A 9,293-nucleotide genomic window follows, 5' to 3' on the forward strand; every position below is an offset into this window, starting at 1 on the left:
GATATAAACTAAGAACAATTGGATAAAACTCAAGCATAGCAATGTTCTGGTATAACCAATTATCAGGTCATTTCCCATAGCACCATTTACTGCCAAAAACTGCTCCAAAACCTAAAGAACCAGCAGCATCAGTATATAAATCCAATTTGTCTGAACTGTCCCAAAAGTCCTCAACAAAGAAGGACCTGCCATTGAAACCGGTCAAAAAAGACTGCCAAAGCTTTAAGTCAGCTTTGACCTCTCGATTTATCCTAACATAATGGTGTGGCAAATGGATCCCAACAGTGAGATCAATTAACCTTCGCAAAAAGGCTCTACCTGGGACAACTACAGAACAAGCAAAATTTAACATGCCCGTTAACGATTGGATTTCTCTCAGTGTCACCTTCTTACGAGTAAGAAAATCAGACTGAGACATTTGTCAATTTTGTCCAGAGGCAAATGAACCTCAAAAGAAACTGAATCCAATTCGATTCCAGCAAAGGACAATGTTGTAGCAGGGCCACATGTTTTCTCTGGTGCTATGAGAATGCCAAGAAATAAAGGAATAAAGGTCAAGGAATAAATGTAACTGATCCTGGCATAATGAATGAGACTGAGCGATAATAAGAAAATCATCGAGTAAATGAATAATATGATTAATCCTTAGTTTATTCTGAGCAATCCATTCCATTGCAGTACTAAGGGTTTCAAATGTGTTACAGCTACTAGAACACCCCATAGGCATGCACCGATTGTAATAGTACAAATTCCTCCATCTCATACCAAGTAAACTATAATCCAGAGGACGAATGGGGATAATCCTAAAAGCATTCTTCACATCGGTTTTGGCTAGAAAACACCCGCGACCGGCAGCCTTAATGTGACGAATGGCATCTGCAATAGTCGCATAGGAAACGCTAGTATGGTCTGGAGAGATGCCGTCATTAACAGAAGAACCCCTGGGATAAGATAAGTGGTGAATCAATCGAAATTCCCCAGGAGTCTTTTTTGGAACAACACCTAATGGAGAAATCCGAAATGGGTAAAAAGGTCGAGTCCGAAATGGTCTCGCTAGACGACCTGCCTCAAGCTCCTTACTAATTTTGGTATCTACTGCATCAGGATTTTCTAAAGCTGAAATTAAATTTTTTGCATCCGAGCAACCAGGATCACCTTCATAATGTAAAGGAAAACCCACTCTGAAACCTGATGAAAGAAACGCTGCAATGGAATGGTTGTACCCAGAAAGTAAGAAATCTAACCTCTCAACAATGACAGGTGTCGGCAAATTATGATTTTTTGGGTTGAGACTTGGCAGGTAGGGGTCGGTTCGAAGAGGTTCTACTCTGGCCACAAAAATTACACCGACTGACCGGATGTGGACCTTCACACTTATAACACAAATGTTTAGAGGCACAACCAGCATCACAATCCACTCCCTTGTGAAACTTAAAACAGTATCCCCTAGGGGTACCCTGATCCTGGGGCTTGGGACGTCCCTGACTGGCAGGACTTGTTTGCTTTTTAAAAGAATGTTGAGCCCGCATCCATAACTCCCAATGAATTATACCCCATGGGAATGAAGCAGGTTGTGCCTGCCTTAAAAAACGGAAGTTTTCCTCGTAAAACTTCCAATTACCACCCCTGGCTGCCAAATCTTGAACCACTTCCCCATGTTTCATGAGGGCGGGGGCCTCATGGGGACACCTACTAGTGTACACCCCGACAAAAATATGAAAGCAACTTAGCCAGGTTTCGATTGACAAGTGCTTCTTAGCCTTCGCAAAAGGCTCTAAACATAATGATGGGATTTTCTCCTTGTCAGAATTTGAAATGGTTACTTGGTATCTATCCTCCAAAACAGGATTAGACAGTAAAGCACTAAAATCAAAGAACTCATTGTTCCAGATCTTTTCCCGAAGCTTCTCTGACACCCTAGCATCGATCGGAAGACTTGGGGAAGAGAACAGCTGAGTGGGTACTTGAGGCCTACCTGACAATGATGTTTGCGTGGTGCTTAAAGACCCCTGCACTCTGGCAGCAGCTGATGTACCAGGCACCCGGACGGCATTAGCTGGTGTAGGCGGGGTGGAAACCAACAGCATTTCGGGCAATGCATTGGGTAGAGAGGTGTTGTTTACTGGAGTGTTGCTTGGATCCTCGGGGGGAGAAAGACGTCGGGTTACTTCATCCGCCACCCGTAATACCAATTGCTCCAATACTCCCGGAGGGAGAGAGAGGGGTTGTTGCTCAACAGAAGCGGCACTTGAAGGATCAGGAGACTGGTTGGAGCTATCAGGGGTTGGCTGCAAAGCTGCACGCCTGGACTTTCTTCGGGGAGGTTGGCCCCCAGCGGCTATCGCAACCGCCCTTGCAGAAGGATTGCGTACACGTGGAGCGCTCTGGAGGCATACTGAGTCTGCAAAAGAACAGTGAAAAGCACACCAGATACTGCCAAAACAAAATTGTGACAATGAAAATAAAACGATTAACAGAACCGGTCATGGGAAAAAGCAAACAAACAAAGTAAGCGGCAAGGAAAGCCTGTCAGACAAACAGTCGACGCAGCAGCTTCCTTTTAATGTCAAAATAAATCTAAACTGCCATAAAACCAAGTTTTATAAGCAACAGTGGACAAATCCACGCTATAACAATGGAGACAAATCTCCTGTAATCAGAGCAGACGAATCTGCCCTGAGACAGTGGATAAACCACAACAGAGAAAACCATGGACGAATCCATAACATTAAGGACGAATCCTCTATTAAAAATTGTGAAGGACGAGTCCCCACGCAAAATTAACAAAATAAGTGAACCAGTCATGAAAAACCATGATGTGGGGGACGAATCCCCAAAGCAATAAAAATAAAAATTTTGACCCATCAGTGATGAATGTAACCCATAAAAATGAAACCCCACCATGACTGGACTAAAAGTTACTGCCCACATAAAAATTGAGGAGTGGAAGGTGTGAAAAATTCAAAAAATGCAAAGAATGTGTAAAGAAAATTCTAAAGCAAACGCAAGGCCCGCAAAATGGCGCCCCTGTAACTACGATATAAATAGTATTGACCCCCTGGGTTCACGTGAACGCCATCTGGTAAATAAAAATCTTTCCCGGGGTGAGAAAAAGCTTTGTGAAGCCAACAAAAAACCTTTGGGATGGGAGAAAGCACAACGTCAAGATACTGCTGAAGAATCTCAACGTGCTCGGCAAAAGATGCCGCCTCATCATGTGAATGACCACGTGGAATGACATGGCAAACACACACGACGCGAACCTTATAATACTCCAATAAAAGGCAAACCAAACTCTCGATCTCAGAGCCAACAACCTCAGGACTTGTATCCACAAGATCATTAGTCCCAATCTCGAGAATTAAAATATCAGGAGCAATCTGTTGAACCACGCGGAGATCGAACGACCGAAGCTTTGCCACAGTACGTCCGCCAACGCTGTGTAAATGAACAGACACGGTTCCCCCGAGTTTAAAATTACTGTCGGCCCGAGGGTCAAAATGGGATCTTAAATCGCGTTTCAGACGCTTAATAAATGAATGACCCGAAAAAAGAACAGATGGAACCCCAGTAGACATAACAATGGTGAATCAAACGAACGAGCTGCAACTAACTGCAAGCCGTACGTGCAAAAATGATTCTTATTAAAAGTAAACTGAAATGAAATAGGCGATTGTAAACAGTGGGCAAGTGTCCTCAGTTCGACAGAACCGTAGACAATAACAAGACTGAGAGCTTACCTCTTAAAAACACTCTTTCCCCAGCGAGTCAAAGAATTGAATGACGCGACAGCAATTGACTGTGTAATAGTAATGCATGCCCCTAGAGGGGGCATCCTTTGATTCAGCCCCATGACCTCTCGGCACATGCCCAGATGTTGTCACGCACCCCATAACGCAACAAGATCATTTAACATGAGATTGTCCGGGAAAAACATAAAAATCCTATTCGCAAGCAAATATTTCATTTACACCTATTTTGAAATCACAGAGTATATGTCATTGTCAAAATTAATATTCTATGTTTGTTACTTCATTTCCATTTTGATGGGCTAAAGAAAGGATGCGATTCAGAGAAAAAAATGGTGCAATTTGGGAATAAATCACACTGTTGAGAGCCAGTCAGATTGCAAGGATCACCAGTGATTTCAAAATCGGTGTAATACTAAAACTTAAAGACGGAAAAAACGATGATTCCAGTTCACCTCAATAATCTTAAATTCATGGTTCGTTGGGAAAACTTTGTTGCTATCATGCCTCTTGTATATTATAATACTAATAATTCAAAAGCTATTAATTTTCAAAATAAATAATTGTTAGAGATTGCACTTTATACGTCTCTTTTTCTTGGGCATGGGGTCATCTGAAACAAGTACAGTTTCCAATTTACAGTTGAAAGTGGATAGAGAGCAAAGTGAACATAATTTAAATCATCATCCTCATCTGTGAAAAATGCAAACCACACTGATCTCACTGAATTAATTCAAACACAACATACCATTTCTTGAATGCCATCAAGGACAGGTAAGCCCATTCGGGTATAAAGATCTGGGATCCAGTGGTACTCGGGTCCCCTTTTCTTGTGACACCATGTCATGTTGGCTTGAAGTAATCCCAAGTTGGTTGCGGCATGATAGTGTTTCATGTGCAAATTAGTATCCTTGGCCCGAAATTTTGTTAAAACACTTAAGGTTGATTCGGGAAGATTTGAATGCTCCTTGCCCAGGTCTGGGTCTATGACCTTCTAAGAATCTTTTGCTCTCTGAGCGCACTCAATCTCATATGCTAATCCATGAAATTCGCATTTCAGGACATGAGCAGAGTGATATGGCTCACCAGAGCATTTTAGTTCAGGGTAAAACCCATCTACATCCACGAGACAATTCTTACAGCTACATTTTATAACTGGATGAAACCCCACAAGAACCCCCATCCCATTCGTGAATGTCCCTGCTGTGGTATTTTCCAAGAGCTAACATTGTTTCCCTGTATTTATCGGGACTGTTGCCAGCATGCACCAGTGCGCAGAAGTGGTTGCGCTTGGCATTTTGAATAAACCCTGGGCCAATACAACCACAAGCAGGTTTGTTCCTGGTAGAAACAAAGGTGTGATTTTTGCCAGCACAACAGCATATAACTGATCCTATAGAAGGAAATTGCTCTTTGTGCAAGGCAATGAAGGCAGAAGTGAACGATGACTTAGTTCGCAACTCCTCCAACTTTTTCCCATGTGCCCTCCCAACATGACCCCCACGTAGCACTACTTTGCTTTCCTGCTCATTGGCGTAGGAATGGCGGAAACCTTTGGCTGATGAAGAGTCACCATCCTGCCAATTGACTGCCACATTTAGGCCTTCTTCTTTTGCCTTAGCCCAGAGGACTTGACTCAGATGGCCTTCTGCTGCCTTGGCAGTGCCCTGCCACAGCTCCTCATCACAAATTGTGTCTGCACCTCGCATAGACAGATGCCCATAGTATAGAAGGGCACCTGTAATATAATTCTTTATAACAAAGGTGCAATTTTGTCACAGCTCTGGACCAGCTACCTATTTGATCGGGTGAGATCTGTTTCATCTGATGCTTGGCATTATCACACATCTCATCCAAAATAGTTTTGATATATGGGAGGGCAAGATCTACAACATCTAAGTAAGGCTTTTCTGAGAGTATCCCCAGCCCAAGCCCCCTCCCCAATGTCTTCCGATAACCAGCATACCCATGACCACTGATAAAAAAAAGCTAATGAGAGGGCCAAGGAAACTAATTGCATTCTGGAATCAAGGGCGAGGTAACTACTCCTGTAGTCAATCTCAGTTGTCCAGTAGCCATAGCATGTAAATGTAAAAACCAGCGCCCCTCCATATCCTTTCTTGTTGTAGGCTTTTAGGACAAGTTTTCCTATAATATAGCATGGAAAGTTTGAGAATGGTAGGAAACAATAATTGTCAGAGGGAGAGAGGGGGTACTCCTGGTAATTCTCGGTAGGGATGTGTCAGCCGGTTTTTCAAATCCTGAACCTATTTCAGAGAAAAATTTGCCATGTTCCACACCTGTTTTCAGATCTGGCCTCTAAAACCCATATCTATTTTCATACCTGGCCTCTGAAAGTTTTACTTGGTTTGCGAATGCATTACCTTGTCCAAGTGCAGTCAAAATGTTGTAAACATTTTCAAATAATATATTTTGGATACTTCTCTTCCTCCATTAATGATTTGGACGCGAAAAGACAAAAACATTAATCTGATACGCTCTTGTGGGTTGCTTGAAAACCATACCTGATGCCAAAGTGGTCAAAATAGAACCAATTTTCAGACCAAAACTGCCCTAGATCCCTACCCTTCTGGTGCAGCACATGGCTACATAGGGAATCCTCCCTGGCATTCATGGCTGCCTCACAATCTTATGAACAAACTTTAATTATTTTTGGAAATATTGCTCTCTAGTATCAAAAAGAGAATGGGAAGGAAGATAATAGGTAGTAAACTACTAGGAAAGTGAGATGGTCATTTACAAGTTGACCTACTATAGCCTACCTTTGCATCTTCCATTGTTTGATGGACATTTAAAAAAGTTGTTGAATCCCTCTGCAAAGTTGACTATACTTGAAGTTGTGGCCATAAACAGTCCCTCCGGAACACTGACACTATAAATGTATAGAGTATATTATTAACCATAAACTTCAGGAAATTTTAACCTGCATTTGTTACTCATACAATTGAAAATATGAGCCCTCTGAATTGTTAAAGGGGGAAAAAGCCACAAAAAAATTAATGGATGTTACCATAAACTTTGTGATGTTGGCACCGTCATACTTGTGAAATATGCGCAGACGCTTATCTGTTACAAGCTAATATAAGCCCAAACCCTATCACTAGTAACAACCCTGTTGACTTTAAAACTTGAAATAAAAAGCCAAATTGATAGATAAACTTAAACAGTAAACATTTCTTAGAAGTTCGTGGTAAAGATGCAGAAGCTTTTCAACTAGTTTGGATGAATTTGCTTATTTCAGCCAAATTTCAGTTTATTGAGAAAATTACAAGCCCTCAAGCCAACGAACAGTTCAAACGATCACTTCAAAATTATGCACCAAAGGATAAAATAAACTTCAATTTTAACTTTGTTGAAATAAATCCTTAGTTACAACTAGGTAAAACTAAGTCATACAGAAGTGTGTTCAATTTGTTTAGATTTTGGGAAAAAAATCACAGCACCTCGAGAGATGTTAATGTCAAATGTCCATGCAAGCTACAAAGGCAAGCAAGAAACGCAATTAACTGCAATAAAACATTTCTACATTTTCTACTCACCCAGATTTGACGACAGCCTGATCTGCTCGTTGCTTTGTTGGTAGTTCGTAATCTTCAACAGATTCTTCATGGACAACTTCCACTGTTTGAGCCATCGTGACGGCGGCTTCTTCTACATTTCAATTTCGGGTTCCAGAAACTGAAACAAAGCACCAAACTTTTGTATTTCTTGCCATCAGGGTCAATGTACGTGAAGTGGACTCGGTTCCCAGATTGACGAGAAAGGATTTGCCAACCTGCTTCTTCAAGCTTCACATTGTTAAACCGCGATCTTGAACCACTTCCACAGCGTCGTGAAGGCTTTTCGACCAAGCTTTCGAATCACTCGCCACCATAAATATATCTCTCTTTGCAATAAATAAATCTCTCTTTATGATAAATAAATCTTTTCTGGTGATAAATATATATTTCTATGTAATAAATCTCTCTATAAACCGCGGATGTTATCGTTTTCCAAAGGCTTTCCCACTTGGGTGACAGCGTCGTAGTGAATGTCGAATGTTTTTGCTTTTCATGAAGGTAAGATTTGTGAAATTTTGCTCTAAAAACATTTCAAACAAAAATTACAGTGCGCACCGCGGTGAAAAGATCAGTTTTTATGCATTGCAACTATGTCCCAAATCTTAAATGAAAATAATAAATTGCCGCTAACAATTCATCGATTAATCATACAAGTACATCTTCACCCAGTTACTGAAACCAGAAATAATTTGACCCAATGGCTTTCTGGGCTACTGTCTCCTGTGTAAAACAACAGCATGCATACTCTTAAAGATCTCAAACAAGAAAATATCTCAGAATATAATGGAACAGAGCAGGTTTTAATAGACCATTTCTGAGTTGCTTTGAACCTCAATATGAAAGCAAGGCTTAAGTGCAAAGTTTTTATTATGAGATTTATAGTTTTCATTCACATGCAAGCCAAATTAATTTTCATATGAAAAGTTTTGCACTTAACCTTTCTTTCATAATGAGGTTCACAGCAACTTGAAAATGGCCTACTGAGTGTCAATTCAAAGTAATTTTTCATTTGCTTTCATTTTGTTTTGTTCGACAGTACTCATGCAACCAATGATAAACAAAACCCAAACCAACCATGACCTACATGTACATGTACTTGCACACATTTCCCTTTTCATTCCAGTCACATGTATACTTCAGTTTTAAATTCTGATTGGTTCATTGTGAAATTACCTCTGTTATCACTGACCAGTGTAATAACTTGTTTTGGTTTTATGATGTACTTCAAATAGCGTTTTTTCGATATGTTAAAATTCAGTCTGGAACAACAAACATCACTGCCAGGCTCTAGGGGTTCAACCCATATAAACTCTACACTTTATTCCCCGAGCTTTGCAGTAATGTTATTGTTTCATGTTGAATTTTAACATGTCGAAATTGGGCCAAATGCTATCTACCCAGTGTCGCATTGTGTTATTGTTTATAGCTGCGATTTTGCTAGTCATAACAAAGAATCTCCTTAGTCCTAATTAATAAAATAATATTGTACTTACCTTGTACAAAAATATGTCGACTGTATAATATTGAGTACAGCCAACTCAAAAGCAGACCCAGCAAGGTAGGCATTTAGAGTTTGGCTTAAAGTCAGTCACGCAAATGTCAAATGTATATAACATCATTAAACTAAGCTTAAGTCTCTTTTGGATGTCACCTCTCGAAAACAGACAAATAGAGGTTTTACTGAGGATCTCTGCCTCAAGGACTGTTTAAAAAACAGGTAGAAAAGGTTATGGACCCATTAAAAGGTGGTACACAGTGCTCACAATTTTTTTTTTTAATAAATAGAGCCCTGGTCTTTCTTTACAAAATAATGAGTACTATACCACCTTTTGACTGGCGTCTGAACAACCTTTTAGAGGTAGTTGACTGTAACTAAATTGGTTTACAGTTGCATACATGTACATTTCTGAGCATAAGTGGTATCCTTAGCCGGCTTTGAAAATGTACATTTTGCACTTATTAT

At 40.4% G+C, this 9,293-nt stretch overlaps 2 pseudogenes across 1 annotated transcript; both read right to left on the reverse strand.

Moving 5' to 3' along the window:
- Window positions 1-67: 67 nt before the first annotated feature.
- On the reverse strand, window positions 68-2,473 carry LOC146455622 (uncharacterized; annotated as a pseudogene).
- Window positions 2,474-4,482: 2,009 nt separating this feature from the next.
- Window positions 4,483-7,772, reverse strand: LOC146455623 (uncharacterized; annotated as a pseudogene). The gene is made up of 3 exons (XR_014858993.1): window positions 7,310-7,772; window positions 6,533-6,642; window positions 4,483-5,897 (listed from the first exon to the last, which is right to left on the reverse strand). The product of XR_014858993.1 is annotated as an uncharacterized LOC146455623 (transcript).
- Window positions 7,773-9,293: the final 1,521 nt, after the last annotated feature.

The sequence above is a fragment of the Pavona decussata genome, unplaced genomic scaffold (assembly GCF_977016875.1).
Source record: "Pavona decussata unplaced genomic scaffold, jaPavDecu1.1 SCAFFOLD_272, whole genome shotgun sequence".
Lineage (NCBI taxonomy): Eukaryota > Metazoa > Cnidaria > Anthozoa > Scleractinia > Agariciidae > Pavona > Pavona decussata.